This window comes from Ovis canadensis, chromosome 3 (genome assembly GCF_042477335.2).
Source record: "Ovis canadensis isolate MfBH-ARS-UI-01 breed Bighorn chromosome 3, ARS-UI_OviCan_v2, whole genome shotgun sequence".
In the NCBI taxonomy this organism is placed as follows: domain Eukaryota; kingdom Metazoa; phylum Chordata; class Mammalia; order Artiodactyla; family Bovidae; genus Ovis; species Ovis canadensis.
Window position 1 is genome coordinate 201,086,846 of NC_091247.1, and position 19,766 is coordinate 201,106,611.

Consider the following 19,766-nt stretch of genomic DNA (forward strand, 5'->3'; position numbering starts at 1 on the left):
CTGGCATCCCCAGGAAGCCTGAATGAATTCTTCCTTCCAAAGACTTTCAGCAATAGCAAGCTGTTCCTAAGGTAGCCAGACTTCAGGTTTTTCTAGCAGCAATATCTGTGCCTCAGACCAAAATACACAAGGCAATCTCTTTAAAGGGCCCCCTTGAATCCTCTCTCATTTGGCTTGTGGAGAAATGGGAAAGACATTTCATAGCACTCCAAATCAAATAATCTCTACTTAAAAGATAGACAACCAAAACAAAACAGCATGGAAAGGTAAAACAAAACGGTGGGTGACAGTGGATTTGGAAGCATCGAGAAAAATGAGACAAAAAGCTATGTTAATTTGAACTAAGTAGAATTGAAAGATTGTTTTTAACATGGATAAAAGAGAATCATAAAGTAATAAGAGATGAAAATCCTAAAATGTATCAAAATACAGAAAGACAAATTCTTGGAATTGAGTGATAATTTGACATAGGCCCAATTCTATACACATTTCTCAGCCCCTAATCAATTATATAGAAAATATCTGATTATATTTAGGCTTCCCTGGTGGCTCAAATGGTAAAGAATCCACCTGTGACGCAGGAGACCAGGGTTCAATCCCTGGGTTGGGAAGATTCCCCTGGAGGAGGGCACGGCAACCCACTCCAGTATTCTTGCCTAGAGAATCCCATGGACAGAGGAGCCTGGAGGGCTACAGTCCTTGGGGTCACAAAGAGTAAGACATAACTGAGTGATTAAGCACAGCACACAGCACATAAAAATTAGAATAAATGAACTCAGAATTTTATATATATCAAATGTTGTGAAATTTTCAATAGAAAATTAACTAATGCACATGACCCTTTAAAAACAATATATACCTTGCAAAAAACTTAAATTTCAAAGTACCAAAAATATGCTACTTCTAGTCTTTCTTTGCAAACAAATAAAACTAGTATTTCCAAAAGAAATATTGTTTAAAAAGGATCTGATTAGTTAATAATTGAAAAACAGCCTCATAATACACTGGGCAAAAAAATATGTGTAATTATGAACTGTTTAGGAAGTAATGGTGATGAATTATATGTATAATTTGTTGGGGATGGTCAAGGCAATGCTCAAAGGTAATTTTATATTTTAAAAATAAAATTTCAATTAGCTTAAAATGAATTATTTTTTATTATGTTATCCTAAATTCAAGTGTTTGGAGAAAATCCATAGAAATTGAGGCAAGTCAGAAAGAAAATATTAATAGCTTTGAATCTTTGAACTTTGATGCTGAAAGAAAAAACACCAATTTTTTATTTATTAAGAAAAAAACAAAATTGGGGCTTCCCTGGTCGCTTAGTGGTAAAGAATCCACCTGCCACTGCAGGAGACATGGGTTCGATCCCTGATCCGGAAAGATCCCACATGCCACAGGGCAACTTAGCCTGAGTGCCACAGCTATTGACCCTGTGCTCAAGAGCCCATGTGCCGCAACTATTGAGCCCACATGCTGCAGCTACTGAAGCCCACATGCCTATAGTGCCCGCGCGCCATAACAAGAGAAGCCGCTGCAATGAGAAGCCCATGCACTGCAACTACAGAAAAGCCCCCACAGCAACGAAGCCCAGCAAAAGTAAATTAAAAAATAAAGACAATTTTTAAAATTGGGTGCTTAATTCATGCTTGGCATTTTTCTGTACCAAAAAAAAAAAAAAAGAACAAGTCACAGGTGTTATCCTCCAGAAATAGGGAATGAAGTCAGTAGGGAATTAAGTCAATAGATAATTAAAATATAGAGGATATCAGGGATTCTGATAGTAAGTACAAGAGGCCAAAAGGCAGGTAGCTGTACCATCTGTAAGCCATAAGGTGACAGTGAAGGCCTTTTGAAGGATGGATATGCAAAGTAAGTCTTGAGGGTAAAAGGCATTATCCATTAGGGAGAGGCTGTGGTGCACATCCAGGGAAGCATATGGAAGGAGAAAGAACGGAGTGCATTTGAAGGACTGAATACAGTATTGCTGTTGTTCAACTGCTAAGTCATGTCTGAATCTCCTGCAGTCTCATGGAAATGTAGCCCGCTGGGTTCCTCTGTCCATGGGATTTCCCAGGCAAGAATACCAAAGGGGGTTACCATTTCCATCTCTAGGTGATCTTCTTGACCCAGGGATCGAACTTGCATCCCCTGCATTGGCAGGCAGATTGTTTACCACTGAGCCACCTGGGAAGCCCCCAAAACAATATTGTTGCAGAGCAAATGATAAAATGTGGTCATGGATAGGTAAGCCTGGACCCTATCCTGGAAAACCTCTAGGAAATGTTAAGGAATTTTAACTTCATCCTGAGAAGGGATAAAAGTAGAGGTGTGACATTTTAGAAATGTGGTAGGATAGGGAGTGTGGCAGGCTGTTCTCTCTTGGGTGAGAGATCCATGCCACGCTAGGAGCAGAGGGGCTCATAAATCTTAGTAAAGCATAGACATGACACAGACACCAGCATAGATGTCTATGCATCTGTGCGAGCACAGACATAGACTCGAGATGAAGTTAAGCAAGGAAATGAACACTGAAAACCTAAAATTACGTACAGGGAGCCAGGAAGTCAATACTAACAAATACTGACTCAGTAGAGAACAGAAGATCCAAAAGTGAAGGAAAAAAAGTAAAAGCAGCCAGAGATAAGGGTACAAAGGAAAGACACAAAACTCAGAGGACAGTGGAGATGAAATAATAAAAAATTAACAGAGATGTTATAAATTATCAGAACTGAGGAAAATTGGCAAAGCCTCCATTGTAACCTTAAGGAGAATAATTTCAGTAGAGTTGCACCACAATTCTATTGGGTTTCCTTTAAGGTCAACTGGCAAACTATTTCTTAGAAACTCATCATTCAGTCCTATTATGAAATTTAAATTCTCCAATCAATTAAAAACACCTATTTCACTCCCATTCCCAAGATACCTACGTAGGCTGAATGTGAAAGCTTAGAAATCATGTTGTGATTCTCTGGAATCACAGAGCAGTAGTTACATAAGGACTTAAAAAAAAAAAAAACAAGATTAAAGTTTTTTATGGGAAGCTTCAGAGTAATCCTGTAAGTCAATCATTAATTTGAATAATATTAGAAGCTTTTAATAAAATAATATTAATTTCCTGAACATCATTCCCAGCAGTAATAGTAACATCACATCAACTTATAACCAAAGCAGTATATGTTAAAAGTGAGAGGCTTCAATCTAAAATGTGAATCATAGGAATGTAGGAAATTACAGCAAAGACCTTGTAGGGGATATGATTAGGGAAATGTCACTTTCTCTCCACAGATTAGGAAATTTCTTCCCAGTGTCACTGAGCCCTTCCGCTTCCATAAATTTGGTTACCAATCATTTCCCAATATCTATCAATGCCAGTCACTAATATGTTTCTCTGTAGTATTTTAAAAATAATCTTAAGGATAGAGTGGAATGGAAATGAATCATCTGCTCTTGCTGGAACAATTGGCCAATTCGAAATATTCAAGTGCCAGTTCTGAGTGTTATTATGAATACCACATTAAATATATCAGCTTCCAAAGCTGATTATGTGGATACACTCATAAATGAAGTTAAACTTGGCAGAATTTCAGTAAATTAAAGTTCCAGGATTATATAAGCATCTAATTAACTTTTTAGTCAGTTGTTCAATCAATCATACATTAAGTATTTATTGAGCATCTACTATGTACTAGGTCCTCTTCCAGGCACAGGGAGTAGCAGGAACAAAAAAGAAACAACTATATTCTCAATGATTATCACAGAGTTGCTTTCTCTAAGTATTCATTTCTGAAATAAAAATTCATGACATAAGACATTTTGAAGAGGTATGTGTTCTTTGAAAGCTTTGAAGATGAGTCTGGGATATATTTTGTCTCTTTTTCCCAAATCCATTTAAAATATTTATCATCTTTCTCTGACAAAATGTAAAATAATGTTTCTTTTTTGAAGGCAATGAAAAAAGATTCTGTAACAAAATTTGCTTATTGCTCATGAGAAAGAATTCTAATAATAGAATTTTTTTAAAAAACACAGTATTTAAAAGTTATAATTTTAAATTTGGAATCTGTCAGCCACATACTTGATTTACCAGTCACCTGCATATTAGAAAATTCAGTAATCTCTAGATGTGTCTCAATTACACAAAGAATAAGAACACATCAAGCCATGTTTTATACCTTTCTTAGCCCACTCCTAATGCTTTTGTTCTGCTTACATATTTGGAGAATTATTCATCCTCTTGCATATTCCTGAGTAGTGTCATATAAAGACATGGCAGAATTGAGAGCTTTTCACGTTTTCACTTATTCAGAAAACATTACAACTTATCAATTCAAACAACATGCATAATGATAAGTGCATACACTTCTTTGCTTTTCTTCCTTAAATTCAGCACCTACTTCATTACATTTCCCACCATTTCATGACTCTGTTGCTGGCCAGCTCATATCTTTTCTTGTGATTTGCTGCTGAAAAGTTTTTACACTCTATGTAAGTTGATGCCCATCATTTTTTCTACTTTGATGAAATTTGGGAGCTTTGAAGTTAGGATATATTGGCATTTCCAGTGAGTCTCATATATACTTAAGTTGCTCTTTTCTTAGAGGTTTCTCATAATATATTGTTGAATAAGTTGAGGAAGTGATCTCATGTACTGTGTTATTTTTGTTTTATTTTGTTATTGTTAATTAGCATCAAATGTATTCCCTTTTTTAGGAATCTACTTGCAATTTATATTTCTTGTTTTTCAGGCTAATGTAATTAATCAATCATTTGATAACTCAACAAATGTGTATTTAACACTACTTTGTAGGAGGCAGTTTTCCAGGTGCCAAGATTATAACTGTGAACAAAATATAAATTCCTGCCCTCATAGAGATATCACATCCTCCTAATATTAAACAACTTTTTTAAAAGAAATATATTCCACTTCCACTTTCATATTCTTTTAAAGACAAAACTTGGTTACTCTCTTTTATTCAACCTCTCCTGAGTAGTTTTGGTACATTAAGAGCACAGTTTTCCTACAAAATATACTTTAAAATCACAATAATTTAAAGTATATTTCATATCTTTCTTGTATTTTATGTTTCTAAGGCTCTCTTTCTAACTTTTTCTCCACAACACCTTGTTTTATGTCTTTTCTTATATCTAAATTATTTGGTAAAATAATTGGTGTAAATAGCTATATGTGCCATAGTTTTACCATGAAAAATATGAATATCAGTGCTTTTTAAAACTCAGTATTGTACCTTTAGGTTTGAGATAATTTAGGTTAATAATTTTGTGACTGAGATTGGAAATTGTCCCTGACGTACATTCCTCCCCCTCCTTCATGGTTGAAGTTTGTCCTTTTGGAATTCTTCTTTTTCACTGGCTGGGCCATAAATAAGGGCTGGTGGTGGAGGTTTAGTTACTAAGTCACGTCCCACTCTTGAGACCCCCATGCATAGTCCATAACTTATTTTCATAAATTTAACAAGCTTTTCTAGATCCTATATAATTATGGTCACCCAGATAATTTGTTGGAAATGATGAAACTTTCAGCTATGACTGTTACTGACAATAGCATGATTCCCCAGTCCAATGCTTGGACATTTTTTTCTGAAAAATGAAAGCACAATCTTTTTCTGACATCATTTTCACATAATCACAGATACCTAGGGAAAAAAAAAAACAAATGAACCATGTCCAAAATAGCAAGTGACTGGTGATAATAAAAGTACATGCTTTCTGAGTTATCAAATAATTGATTACATTAGAATGAAAGATAAGAAATTTATCTTATTTCAATTTATGAATTATAAGTAGATTCCTACCAAAGGGAATAATAATATTTTGAAAGTGATACAACAGACAAATATGTTAGCTCAGGCAGCTAACACCAACCAGGCAGAAAAAAAGGCACTACTTGAGTGTTTGATTAAGAAAGATGCATTAAGTTGATCATAAAATTTTTTTAATCAAATAGGATATTGAAAAAAATCCACTCTATAAAATTACAGTAAAAGGTGTGACTTGTTTTCTATATCTGATTTAATGTAATTGTTTCTATTTTATCACTTTCCTTAGATTTAAATTTTGCCTGCCCCCATTTTGCTGGGAAATTAGGATTTGCATATTCCCTACTCTTCCCTTTTTCCTCCCTCTGCTTGATGCTATCTCATGCATGAAATTGTACAAGGGGTTCACCTTCATTTTCTTTTTCTTTTTTAAAAAATGTTTTATTTTGTATTGAGATATAGCCGATTAACAATATTGTGATCTTTTCAGGTGAACAGTGAAAGGACTCAGCCACACAGACACATGTCCATTCTCCACCAAACCACCTTCATTTTCTAACCAAGATCTTGTACATTAAATACCAGATCCACCATATTTTATGCAACTGTCATGTGGTGCTGATTATTTTTCCAAATTTCAATGATTCACAACCACTGCTGAATTGCTCAAGAGCGTTTTTAATCCAGAGTGGTTAAAATGACTTGAACAGTGACATTATTTAACTGGTAACACTGTAGGCTTACAAGCAAAAGCAAGCCTTACACCAGAGACATCAAGTCGGCAAAAAAATAAATAAAAGAGAATGAAACCTCAAATTTTAAAAGCTGATGTGAAAAGTGTCTTATTTAATTCAAATAAACTACTATGAAATAATCCTTTAAAACATGTAAATGAAGAGCTAAGCATCTAAAAGTGACGATAACATCTAGTTGAGAGAGATGGTTTATATTCTTTTGGATGGTGGGATTAAATAACACGAAGACTCTAAATACACCTACATATAAAGAGTTTGGTTCCCAAAACAATTTTTAAATATTTATACCATCTCTAAGGGAATGGCTGGAATATGAACAAAGTACCCTGTTTAAACGAGTTTCAAAGAGCATACCTATTGTTGCAATTAATTTACTTCCTGACAGGCTGAAATTATAGACGAGAAATTATATTAACATTTGTGATTATCAATAATAACAAAAGAGTTCAAGAGATTCATACAAGAGAAAAACAAAATGCTTTTAGTTTGGATGCAACTGGACAAAAGTACAACTCAAACTTGTTTTTTAACAAGACAACATAGAAGTTCAAGTTACATATTAAATCTTTATTTCCACTCAAAAGTTTCAGTTCAGTTCAGTTCAGTCGCTCAGTCGTGTCCAACTCTTTGCGACCCCATGAATCGCAGCACACCAGGCCTCCCTGTCCATCACCAACTCCCAGAGTTCACTCAGACTCACGTCCATCGAGTCAGTGATGCCATCCAGCCATCTCATCCTCTGTCATCCCCTTCTCCTCCTGCCCCCAATCCCTCCCAGCATCAGAGTCTTTTCCAATGAGTCAACTCTTCGCATGAGGTGGCCAAAGTACTGGAGTTTCAGCTTCAGCATCATTCCCTCCAAAGAAATCCCAGGGCTGATCTTCTTCAGGATGGACTGGTTAGATCTCCTTGCACTCAAAAGTTTAGGAGGTTTTAATAGACTGCTAAGCCAGCATAGCAAGTGTCATACTCTGATACCACATTAACAATGCAAACAGAAACTCATTTATTCCATAAGTGCAAAGTATTAAAATTTTATTGACTTTTAGTTTTTACTACTTTAATTAATTTTTTTTATTGTGCACAATGTTTACAGAGACAGCACAGAAGTGCTTATTGATAGTATGGTATTGTGAAGAGTGATTAGTCAGACTGTCCTGGGTTCAAGCCCAGGTCTTTGCCATCTGTATAATTTCAAGCAAATTGCTCACTTCCACTTGCCTCAATTTTTAAAATGAGAAAAATAATGTTTCCTCTATAAAGTCATGTGAGGAGGAACATGTAAGGCTCAGAGTCTTAAATGAGAAGAGGACACAAAAAGTCTTTCTGGCCTCATTTACCCTCACTTGCTTACTTTCTTTTACGTCTTTGATTAGCAGTCCAAGGAAAAAAAACTACAGACACACATTTCTGGATGAACTGTTAACGTCTTCCTTCTCTTTATCCACCAGTATTCTTGATACACTGAAAGGAAACTTAAGGAATTGGAAAAATCCTGTTTTCCATGTCAAAAGCTATGACATCATCCTACTTGCAACATGTCTTAATCTTCTCCAGGTGGGATGAATTCTTGGGCCAACTAGAATAAATGTCATGGACTTGAAAAGCTAGAAAAGAATGTGTATTTGAATTTTCCAAAGTAGTATCTCCATCATTACAGTGAAAAAGGAAGAGCAGCGGGATTGAGCTGGAAGGACAGGAGGTAACATGGCTACGCTTCTGAAAGAAAACCAGTCAAACAATGGAGAGGAAATGGTATTATCAGGATACAAAGCCAAGCAGACCTTGACACACACAGACATGGTGAATCAGTCCCTTATTAGATTTGTCAGTCTCAGCTGCCCACCGAGCTTTAGAGTTTAGCTACATCTATTCCTACAGTCACAATGAAAAATCTATAAGGAGAAGCTATTTAACAATTAGAGAGGCTCCCAGGGATGTGCCCATGAGTAATCTCCTGTAATTTGTCAGTTTCCTCCCGATACACTGGAAAGGTATCTCCATGTAGGCTGTATGATTTTATTTTAAAAAATTAACTCCTGTCACTGCAGGAGATGCAGAAGATGCAGGTTTCATCTCTCGGTCAGGAAGATGCCCTGGAGGAGGAAATGGCAACCCACTCCAGCATTCTCGCCTGGAAAATCCCATGGAGAGAAGAGACTGCTGTGCTACAGTCCATGGGGTCGCAAAGAGTCGGACACGACTGAGCCACTGAGCGCAGCACAGCTCAAGTTCTGTGTTACTATGAGTTTTACCACCATTTACGGAGACGTAACATGCAGCTAAAAACAGCAGCCACACTGATTGAGCCTCGGATGGCCCGGTAGGATTGATAGGAGATGCATCTGTACCAATATTTTCTGATTCTGTTCAGGGATTATCAAAGATGTATAAATTCAATTTAGAAAATTTCAATCTCTAATCACATGTTTAAACTTCAAAAAACCAATTAGTTCGTTTTAAATTAATTAAACCATGAAATCATGAAAAATATTAATTTTGTCAGTTAACACAGTTAATCAGCAGTTAACACCCTTCAAGAAGCTAATTTTTGGCTTCCATGTGTCTTCTCTTATACACATAGCATTAATCTCTACCCTGCTGTTCTAAATATTAATGCTCATATTTAAAGGTAGAGGCACATACATCTTAAAATGTATTTTAAAATTTAAATTGTGAAATCAAAGTTTTAAAGGATTATATTATGTCACAGTAAAATATTTATTTTGCCTGTGGGGCACTTTTAATATAACACTGGAATGGCCCTAGTAGTAAAGAACCCACCTGCCCTCTCTGGTGGCTCAGCAGTAAAGATTCTGGCTGCCAATGCAGGAGACTCAGGAGACACAGGTTCGATTCCTGGGTTGGGAAGATCCCCTGAAAGAGGGCATGGTGACCCATTTCAGTGTTCTTGCCTGGATAATCCCATGGACAAAGGAGCCTGGAAGGCTATAGTCCATAGGGTCACAGAGTCAGACACAACTGAAGTGATTAAGCATGCATGCAAGAATATTTAGTGTTTGAGCAAGACAAGTCTTATAAGGATTGCTAATACTGTCTTCAAGCTTCCTAGAGAGCATAAGTCTTTAGCCTCCCTTTTCAGATGCACATGACAGCTTGTTAAGTATTGTTCTTAGAGCAATGACTCCTCTTGGCTCACTTTATGATCCTAGCTCTGGAGAGATAAAGATGCATCTTACCTTAGCATACACTGGGTCATGCTTTTACCAGATCACAAAGCCCAGGTAAGACCCATATGTCTGCCAGCGTGTGACCTTCCACCTAAAGAAACAGTTATCACCCCTTCCACCCTCAGTGTGCTTCCTCTGAGGGAATAAAAGGAAGGTGAGATGGTAAGGGTGCTGAACACTAGTTTGTTTGTTTTTTTTTAATAATATATTTTATTTGTTATTTGTTTATGGCTGCACTGGGTGTTTGTCACCATGCGCAGGCTTTCTCTAGCTGTGGTGAACCGGGGCTATGCTCTAGCTGCTGTACACAGACTTCTCATTACAGTGGCTTCTCTTGTGAGCATGGACTCTAAGACTCATGGGCTTCACTAGCTGTGGTGCATGGGCTTGGCTGCTCCACTGCATGTGGGGTCTTCCCAGACCAGGGATCAAACTGGTGTCCCTTGGTCCCTTGCATTGCAAGGTGGATTCTTAACCAATGGGCCACCAGAGAGGCTCAATGTTGAACGTTTTAAATGGGCAAGTGATCTCCAACAAGTTATTGTTGTTGCTGCTGTTCAGTCACTTAGTCATGTCCATTTCTTTGAGAGCCCATGGACTGCAGCACACCAGGCTTCCCTGTCCTTCACTGTCTCTTGGAGTTTGCTCATATTTATGTCCATTGAGTCCATGATGCCATCCAACGATATCCTCTATCATTCCCTTCTCTTCCTGCCTTCAATCTTTCCCAGAAACAGAGTCTTTTCCAATGAGGTGGCTCTTCACATCAAGTGGCTGAAGTATTGGAGCTTCAGCTTCAGCACTAGTCCTTCCAATGAATATTCAGGGTTTATTTCCTCTAGGACTGACTGGTTTGACCTCCTTGCTGTCCAACGGACTCTCAAGAGTCTTCTCCATCACAATTTGAAAGCATTAATTCTTTCACTCTCAGCCTTCTTTACAGTTCTATTTTCACATTTGTACATAACTACTGGAAAAACCATAGCTTAGACTATACAGACCTTTGTTGGCAAAGTGATGTCTCTGCTTTTTAATATGCTGTCTAGGTTTGTCATAGCTTTCCTTCCAAGGAATAAGTGTCTTTTAATTTATTATGACTGCAGTCACCATCCACGGTGATTTTGGATCACAAGAAAATATTACCTGTCATTGTTTCCACTTTTTCTCCATCTATTTGCCATGAAATGATAGGGGAAGAAAATGTTCTAAGCAAAAGAGGCAACATATGAGAAGGGAGAATTTATATTGACTGTGTAAAGTCTTGTCTAGGGCAAAGGTGGTAAGGGATTGAAGCAGGACAGTGACTATAGAAATAGAAAAAAAAGGAATAGCCTGATTTATTAAATGTTTAAGGAAGAAACTGACAGGATTTTGTTATTACTTGGATGTGTGCAGTGGTGGGAGGAGGCATGCAGTATTACTCACAACACTTCTGACACTGTTAGTGTGGGAGTTTTTCCCCAACACCATTCAACTCTTCAACTCTCTGAACACCAATGGGGTGTCCTATAACTTAACCTGGAGTTGGTGCAAACCACACAGGTTAAAGGCTCAGTCCCAGAAGACTGTCACCCCACTACAGACACCTGTTACAAATCCTCCCCTTCTTCTAACCAACAAATTATCAATCAAGGGTTCCCACAACACCCTCCAAACATTTGATGATTTGCTCACAGAATTTCAGAGAAGTTTACTTACTATTACATGTTGATTATAAAGGATACAATTCAGGAACAGGCAAGGCATAGGGGCAAGTTCACAGAGCTTTCAGGTTCTCTGGGTACACTCCACCCTCTCAGCACCAAGATATGTTCACCAAACTGAGAATGCTCTGAATCCAGTTATTCAGGGCTTTTATCATGGCATCCGGTCCCATCACTTCACAGATGCAAAACAGTGGAAACAGTGTCAGACTTTAATTTTTTGTGCTCCAAAATCACTGCAGATGGTGACTGCAGTCATGAAATTAAAAGACGCTTACTCCTTGGAAGGAAAGTTATGACCAACCTAGATAGCATATTCAAAAGCAGAGACATTACTTTGCCAACAAAGGTCTGTCTAGTCAAGGCTATGGTTTTTCCAGTGGTCATGTATGGATGTGAAAGTTGGACTGTGAAGAAAGCTGAGTGCCAAAGAATTGATGTTTTTGAACTGTGGTGTTGGAGAAGACTCTTGAGAGTCCCTTAGACTGCAAGGAGATGCAACCAGTCTATTCTAAAGGAGATCAGACCTGGGTGTTCTGTGGAAGGAATGATGCTAAAGCTGAAACTCCAGTACTTTGGCCACCTCATGCAAAGAGTTGACTCTTTGGAAAAGACTCCGATGCTGGGAGGGGTTGGGGGCAGGAAGAAAAGGGGACAACAGAGGATGAGATGGCTGGATGGCATCCCAGAGTGAACTCAGGGAGTTGGTGATGGACAGGGAGGCCTGGCATGCTGCGATTCATGGGGTCGCAAAGAGTCGGACACGACTGAGCGACTGAACTGAGAACTGAACTGATGGAAGTTCTATCATGTAGGAAAAATGGATTAAATCATTGGTGGTAGGTAATTAATTTGATCTCTAAATCTTATCCCTTCCCAGAGGTTGGAGAAGAAATATGGATGCTGAAAGTTCCAATACCCTGGTCATGTGATTGGTTCCCCCAGCAACCAGCCCCATTCCTGATGCTATCCAGTGGCCCACTAAGAGTTACTGAGCCAGCTTAAACTCAGATATGGAAAAAAGGAGCTTATTATGAATAACAAAGATGTCCCTCTCACCCCTTTCAGTAAATTTCAAGAGTTTTAAGAGTTGGACATGACTGAGTGACTGAAGAACCACAAAAGAGCTCTGTACCAGGAACCAGGGGGGAAACCAAATAGGTTCATATTATCCCACAGTATCACAGGGTATAGTTGGTTAGCTATTTTCCTCCCCAGGTTGTACATTAGGAAGAGGAGCTATGATTTAAATCTATAATAACTGCAAATTTATATATCTATAGTAACATTTATATTGAAATCCCAGCATAACCTTTGTTGTACAAAGACAGCTCTAGACATAGTTATGGTCAAACACTTCTTTTTGTCAACTACTTACTATTAACTTAAGACATAGTATCTATTATACAGAGTGAAGTAAGCCAGAAAGAAAAACACCAATACAGTATACTAACACATATATATGGAATTTAGGAAGATGGCAATGACGACCCTGTATGCAAGACAGGAAAAAAGACACAGATGTGTATAACGGACTTTTGGACTCAGAGGGAGAGGGAGAGGGTGGGATGATTTGGGAGAATGGGAATTCTAACATGTATACTATCATGTAAGAATTGAATCGCCAGTCTATGTCTGACGCAGGGTGCAGCATGCTTGGGGCGGGTGCATGGGGATGACCCAGAGAGATGTTGTGGGGAGGGAGGTGGGAGGGGGGTTCATGTTTGGGAACGCATGTAAGAATTAAAGATTTTAAAATTAAAAAAATAAATAAATAAAAAATAAAATAAAATTTTTAAAAAAAGACATAGTATCTAAACATGAATATGAATATGTCCTTTTCAAAACAATTTCAAGGGGTTCTATTGTGGAGTCACAGAATTTCAGGGTAGGAAAATTTGTTACAAGACCTAATTATTTGGGACACTCTGCAATTTAAGCTCTGTCTGTTATTTTATGAGACCAATAGGCTAGAGAGCAAGGGCTACTTGCTTTGACAAATTTATCTTCAATTCCTGGTTCTGAGAAGTAAGATTTTGAGAAGAAGCTGATGAATAAAAATATGTGACTACTGTTTTCCCAGCCCCCTGTGATTTCAAGTTCACTTTCCCACTTCGTCAAACGACTGTCAAACAGGGTTATTTTTTTCCTCCTCCTTTTAATATCTCTCATGCTTCCTGATATTAGAATCATACTAAAATGAAATTAGCCACTGTTTGTTCTCCTGTTGCCTAGCTTGTTTTATAGGAAAGAATAATATACCCTAAAAGGAATATACACTTAAATGAATGGGTGAAGTGTGACTATATGAGTCACATGGGGAATAAAACTGCTCTCTCAGAAATAGTAAGAATTACTGCTATGCTGTTCACAAACTAGAAACTTACAGATTATTTTCATTTCATTAAAAATTTCATTTTTAATATTGAGAACATTCAGTATGAGGATGATATAATATTTTAAAGCCCTAAATCCAGAGATAGTGTTGGTGTCGTTTAAATAAACTATTCAACAAAATATAATTTATCAACTCTGTATGGGTCAAACCAAAATTTCCTTTCCTCTTCTAGAAATTGAGTTACCTTATTAGAAAATGATTGCTTAGAACATTCCTTAAGTATCCAAAGACATCTACAAGTATAAAGAGTTACATGGACTTAGTCAACCTAGAGAACATGTATACACACACAAACACAAACTTCACTTCATGGGTATATATATATATACCCATGTCATGCCAGACTTATAGCCTTTACCATTTGGAACAAGGGAAAAGAAGGAAAAGCCTTTACATATGGAAACAAAAAGAAAATGACAAGTCATTTTTGGTATTTGATAAGCTAACCATAGATTTCTTACATAAACACATGATTATAAATGCAAGGTATCTTTCTAATGCATCATACCAAATAAGCTGTAAATTCTGAAACATGAGATCAACCAATGACTAATGTCTGGATAAAAATCATGACTGAATACACAGGATGAAAGCCAAAGAACAGACTCCTATGGATAAATAACAGTTAAACATCACATATTTAAGTTAATGTTTTACGTTACTTATTTTCCAAAATATTGCATTAATTCAATGAATATGTGAAGATCCTATCTGTGTGTGTGTGTGTGTGTGTGCACATGCACACACACGCTCAGTCATGTGTGACTCTGCTACTCCCTGGACTATAGGGTCCTCTGTCCGTGGGATTTTCCAAGCAAGAACACTGGAGCTGGTTGTCATTTCCTGCTCCAGGGAATCTTCTCAACCCATGGATTGAACCCACATCTCTTGCATCTCCTGTATTGGGAGGAGGATTCTTTACCACTGTGCCACCTGGGAAGCCCTTTTGCATGCTGGAATCATTATTCTGTTTGTAACAAATTCAGGGTCATCAATAGGTGCTAAAAAGTAATATCTTCCCTAGATTTTATTTCACTCACTGCTGACTTTGTGCTCTTTTCTGTTGTTTTTGAAATTGATAAATGTTTACCACATTCAGTAACATTTTCCAGACTTCCAGGTAGATGAATTCATAGCATACACATTCACTTCCTCTGGAAAACACAGTTTGAGCTTTTGTTTCCAGAGAATACAGACTAAGTTTATTTTTAAGGAGAATTAATGAAATAAAATGATTGCTTCACCTAGGAGCCTAGCCTCAAAGCCATGGATAATCTAGAGAGCTTGAGTGACCTGTGTCTTTTTCCCCAGGGGTCTGTTCCAATTAAATTGAATCTACTCTCCTGTAAAGTTCTCTTTATCCAGCCACCACCAACTTAATGAGAACTCCACTACCTGCTCCAGCCTCATCAAACAGGCATTCAGGACAAATCCTTCCATGTTAGCTGCCTTAAATGTTGACTTTGTAATGACTTTTTGTACAAATATTTTTAAACAATAGTCTTATTTCTTGTACCTGTTCTACTATAGTTACTGGAAAAAAAATTATTTTAGGAATGTAATTTTCTGGTTTCCTTGTATTGTTCTCTGTGGGTATCTATGTGGGTATCTATGTTTTGTTCATCTGCCTTGTCCTCACTTGAGGGCAAGAATCAAATTTATAGTCCTCTATAGCCCTGTAACTAAAATATCTTGTAAAACCAATAACTCATTTTGTTTACTAGTCCTCTGGAGATTATATAGATTTATTTAAATATGTTTATATCACACCCATCTGCTGATATTAACATGGACATTAATGATTTTGTCATGTGCCAAATAATTATTTAATTAAGGCTTCCAAAGACAGACAATCAGAATTGGAATTCTCTAAATTTGAGTCTACACAGTTTGTTGGTGAATATGTGTGTGTGTGTGTATATATATATATACACACATATAATATTCTGGATATATACTAACTAGTGTCAAAGGCTCAACAGAAGAACCTTGTTAATGCTAATTCGGTTATTCAATGTTACATTAAGTAACTTGATTACTGTATCTACTCCTGAAGAGGCTATTTGATCTCTCTCTCAGCTGACTTGATTTCTACAACAACTTTTCCAAAGTCACACAGCCCAGGATAACCTAGAAGTGGGCCTGAGTTTGTATGTCTAGACAGCTTGTGTTTTTCACATTGGGCAGAATTACATTTTGTTCTCCCACCTCCACCTATGACTGGTTTTTCTGTATTTTAAACATAAGTGAACAGCAGCATAATCTATCAACTCACCCATGTTATAAATCAGGAAGCCCTTTGAGGCTGCTCCGTCTTCCTCAGAGACCATTTATAATTAGTCCCAAAGATCAGGAGAGTTGACTTCTTTAATATTCCTGGTACTTTTACTCTTTTTTCCTACTTCTACTGTCTTAGATAAATTCCTTATTTAAATTAACATTCTCCTCTTTCTCTCACTTACTCCCCTCTATTGAATTCGCTTATCAACAAATTATCTACGTGGCAAAATTAACTTCCCATACATACACATATGCATGAACACACACACACCAACACACATACACACCATCATCACCATAAAATTCAAGATAAAATTCCATTTCCTTGGTATGCCAAGTAGTACTCTCTATGAATCAATCACTGCCTGACTCCCTCTGGGTTTTGCTGACACCTTTTATTTTATTCCTCAATTGTATTAAATCACGCATTTTCCCTGAATATGTCAAAGGTTTTTATGTTTCTGCAACTGTGTTCAGCAGCTCTAATTATCTGAATATGCTTTGCTTCCCCCAACCTCTTCAGGTCAAGTAGTGCTTCTTCTGTGAGGCCTTCTATGAGTCTCCCTTTTGGGAAGACTGTGGAACATTAATCTCACCCAAAATTTGTTGGCTTAAATTAGGATAATCTCATTGCTTTATTTTATATGGCTTCAGGATAATGTATTTCACAACTCCAGCGAAAGTTAATTTCCCTGTTATTTTACAAGACTACCATCTTTTACAAGGCTTTACTTTCTTGAATGGCAAAAAATCTCTGACATTCATTTTTGTAGTGGTAATATATGTAACTCTGTGGTAGGTATGACCACATTATTTCTATAATAGGCACTGTCATTTAGTGACTAGAATCATATTTGTCTTTGACATATAGTAGACTGTCATGTAGAAGACTCACTCATAGTTCAATTGTCATAGAACAGGCACTTAAATGTTCTCATAGTAAATCAGTATTTGAATAGCAGTACTTACATGATAACTTATTCAAAGTTGTAAATTACACATTTTTCAACATAATGAAATTTCACCATGTTCCTATCATAGTGCTTCCTTTTAGTGACTTTATCCAGTGTTTTCAGATTCTTAAGATTGTTTATGGTAAATTTACCATTTTTTCAGATGGCTCTGTCCTTAAAAAGATCTCCATCCACCTCATACTATTTTCTGCTTTCATGAAATTATATTACTAAATCAGATTGCATCATGTTTGCTTCAATGTGTTCTTGATAGCTTTACTGGAGTAAAGTTGATATACTGAAAATGACACATATTTAATATATACAGTTTGATGATTTTACAGATAAGTATACAATCATGATATCATCACCATGATCAAGTTAATAAACATGTCTATCATCTCCCAAAGTTCCTTGTGTCTTTGTTTTCATGGAAGTAAGAACATAAGGTGAGATCTGAACATGACGGTACTCTAAACAAACTTTGACTGAACAGTATTGTGTTGTTAACTACTGTCGGGAGCCACGTTAGGCATTACAAAATGCCTGACAAAATGGAGGCACGGCCCCAACCCCCTCTCCTCATCTCGCAGGCACGGTCCCGGGATGAAGAAGTTAGGCCTTGTGATTCTGAATTGTTCTTTCCTTTCTTCGGCTGAGTTGGCTGGAAAGAGTGTTAAGGTGCTTGAGAGAAGCATGAGAAAGCACGAAGCCTTCTACAGTTGTGCCCAGAAAATAATCTATAAAATAACCACTGACATTTGTGCAAGGATCTTTACAAAGAATGTCCCAGGATGAGCACGTAGGCCACACCTTGAGGTCAAGGGAAGGATTATTATGTGAGACCTGTTTGTGAGGGGAATGTTTATGGCAAAAGAAGTTTGCTGAGTTTAAGGTTTAGGATTAATTAAGAATAGTGAGAAGCAAAGAAATGCTGTGGACCTAATAGCAGCAGAAGATATTAAGAAGTGGTGGCAAGAATACACAGAAGAATGGTACAAAAAAGATATTCACGACCAAGATAATCACGATGGTGTGATCACTCACCTAGAGCCAGACATCCTGAAATGTGAAGTCAAGTGAGCCCTAGAAAGCATCACTACAAACAAACCTAGTGGAGGTAATGGAATTCCAGTTGAGCTACTTCAAATCCTGAAAGATGATGCTGTGAAAGTGCTGCACTCAATATGCCAGCAAATTTGGAAAACTCAGCAGGGGCCACCAAATTGGAAAAGGTCAGTTTTCATTCCAATCCCAAAGAAAGGCAATGCCAAAGAATGCTCAAACTACCACACAATTGCACTCATCTCACACGCTAGTAAAGTAATGCTCAAGATTCTCCAAGCCAGGCTTCACCAATAAGTGAACCGTGAAATTCCAGATGTTGAAGCTGGTTTTAGAAAAGGCAGAGGAACCAGGGATCAAATTGCCAACATCCACTCGATCATGGAAAAAGCAAGAGAGTTCCAGAAAAACATCTATTTCTGCTTTATTGACTAGGCCAAGGCCTTTTACTGTGTGGATCACAACAAACTGTGGAAAATTCTGAAAGAGATGGGAATATCAGGCTACCTGACCTGTCTCTTGAGAAACCTATATGCAGGTCAGGAAGCAAGTTAGAACTGGACATGGTACAATAGACTGGTTCCAAATAGGAAAAGGAATACATCAAGGCTTATTGTCACCCTGCTTATTTAACTTATATGCAGAGTACATCATGAGAAACGCTGGACTGGAAGAATCACAAGCTGGAATCAAGATTGCTTGGAGAAATATCAATAACCTCAGATATGCAGATGACACCACCCTTATGGCAGAAAGTGAAGAGGAACTAAAAAGCCTCTTGATGAAAGTGAAAGAAGAGAGTGGAAAAGTTGGCCTAAAGCTCAACATTCAGAAAACGAAGATCATGGCCTCTGGTCCCATCACTTCATGGGAAATAGATGGCCAAACAGTGGAAACAGTGTCAGACTTTATTTTTTGGGGCTCCAAAATCACGGCAGATGGTGACTGCAGCCATGAAATTAAAAGACGCTTACTCCTTGGAAGGAAAGTTAAGACCAACCTAGATAGCATATTCAAAAGCAGAGACATTACTTTGCCAAAAAATGTCCATCTAGTCAAGGCTATGGTTTTTTCCAGTGGTCATGTATGGATGTGAGAGTTGGACTGTGAAGAAAGCTGAGCGCTGAAGAATTGATGCTTTTGAACTGTGGTGTTGGAGAAGACTCTTGAGAGTCCCTTGGACTGCAAGGAGATCCAACCAGTCCATTCTGAAGGAGATCAACCCTGGGATTTCTTTGGAAGGAATGATGCTAAAGCTGAAGCTCCAGTACTTTGGCCATCCCATGCAAAGAGTTGACTGATTGGAAAAGACTGATGCTGGGAGGGATTGGGGGCAGGAGGAAAAGGGGATGACAAAGGATGAGATGGCTGGATGGCATCACTGACTCGATGGACATGAGTCTGAGTGAACTCCAGGAGTTGGTGATGGACAGGGAGGCCTGGCGTGCTGCGACTCACAGGGTCACAAAGAGTCGGACACGACTTAACGACTGAACTGAACTGAGAAGCCTTTTCAGGAGATAATGATCTTAAGATGCTAGGGTCAAACAGGATTTAGAAATATAAGAAATAAACAGGAATGTAGTATGAGTTACAATGTAATCACAAGTACAGTAAATCTGGTTGGGGGAAACTAAAAAC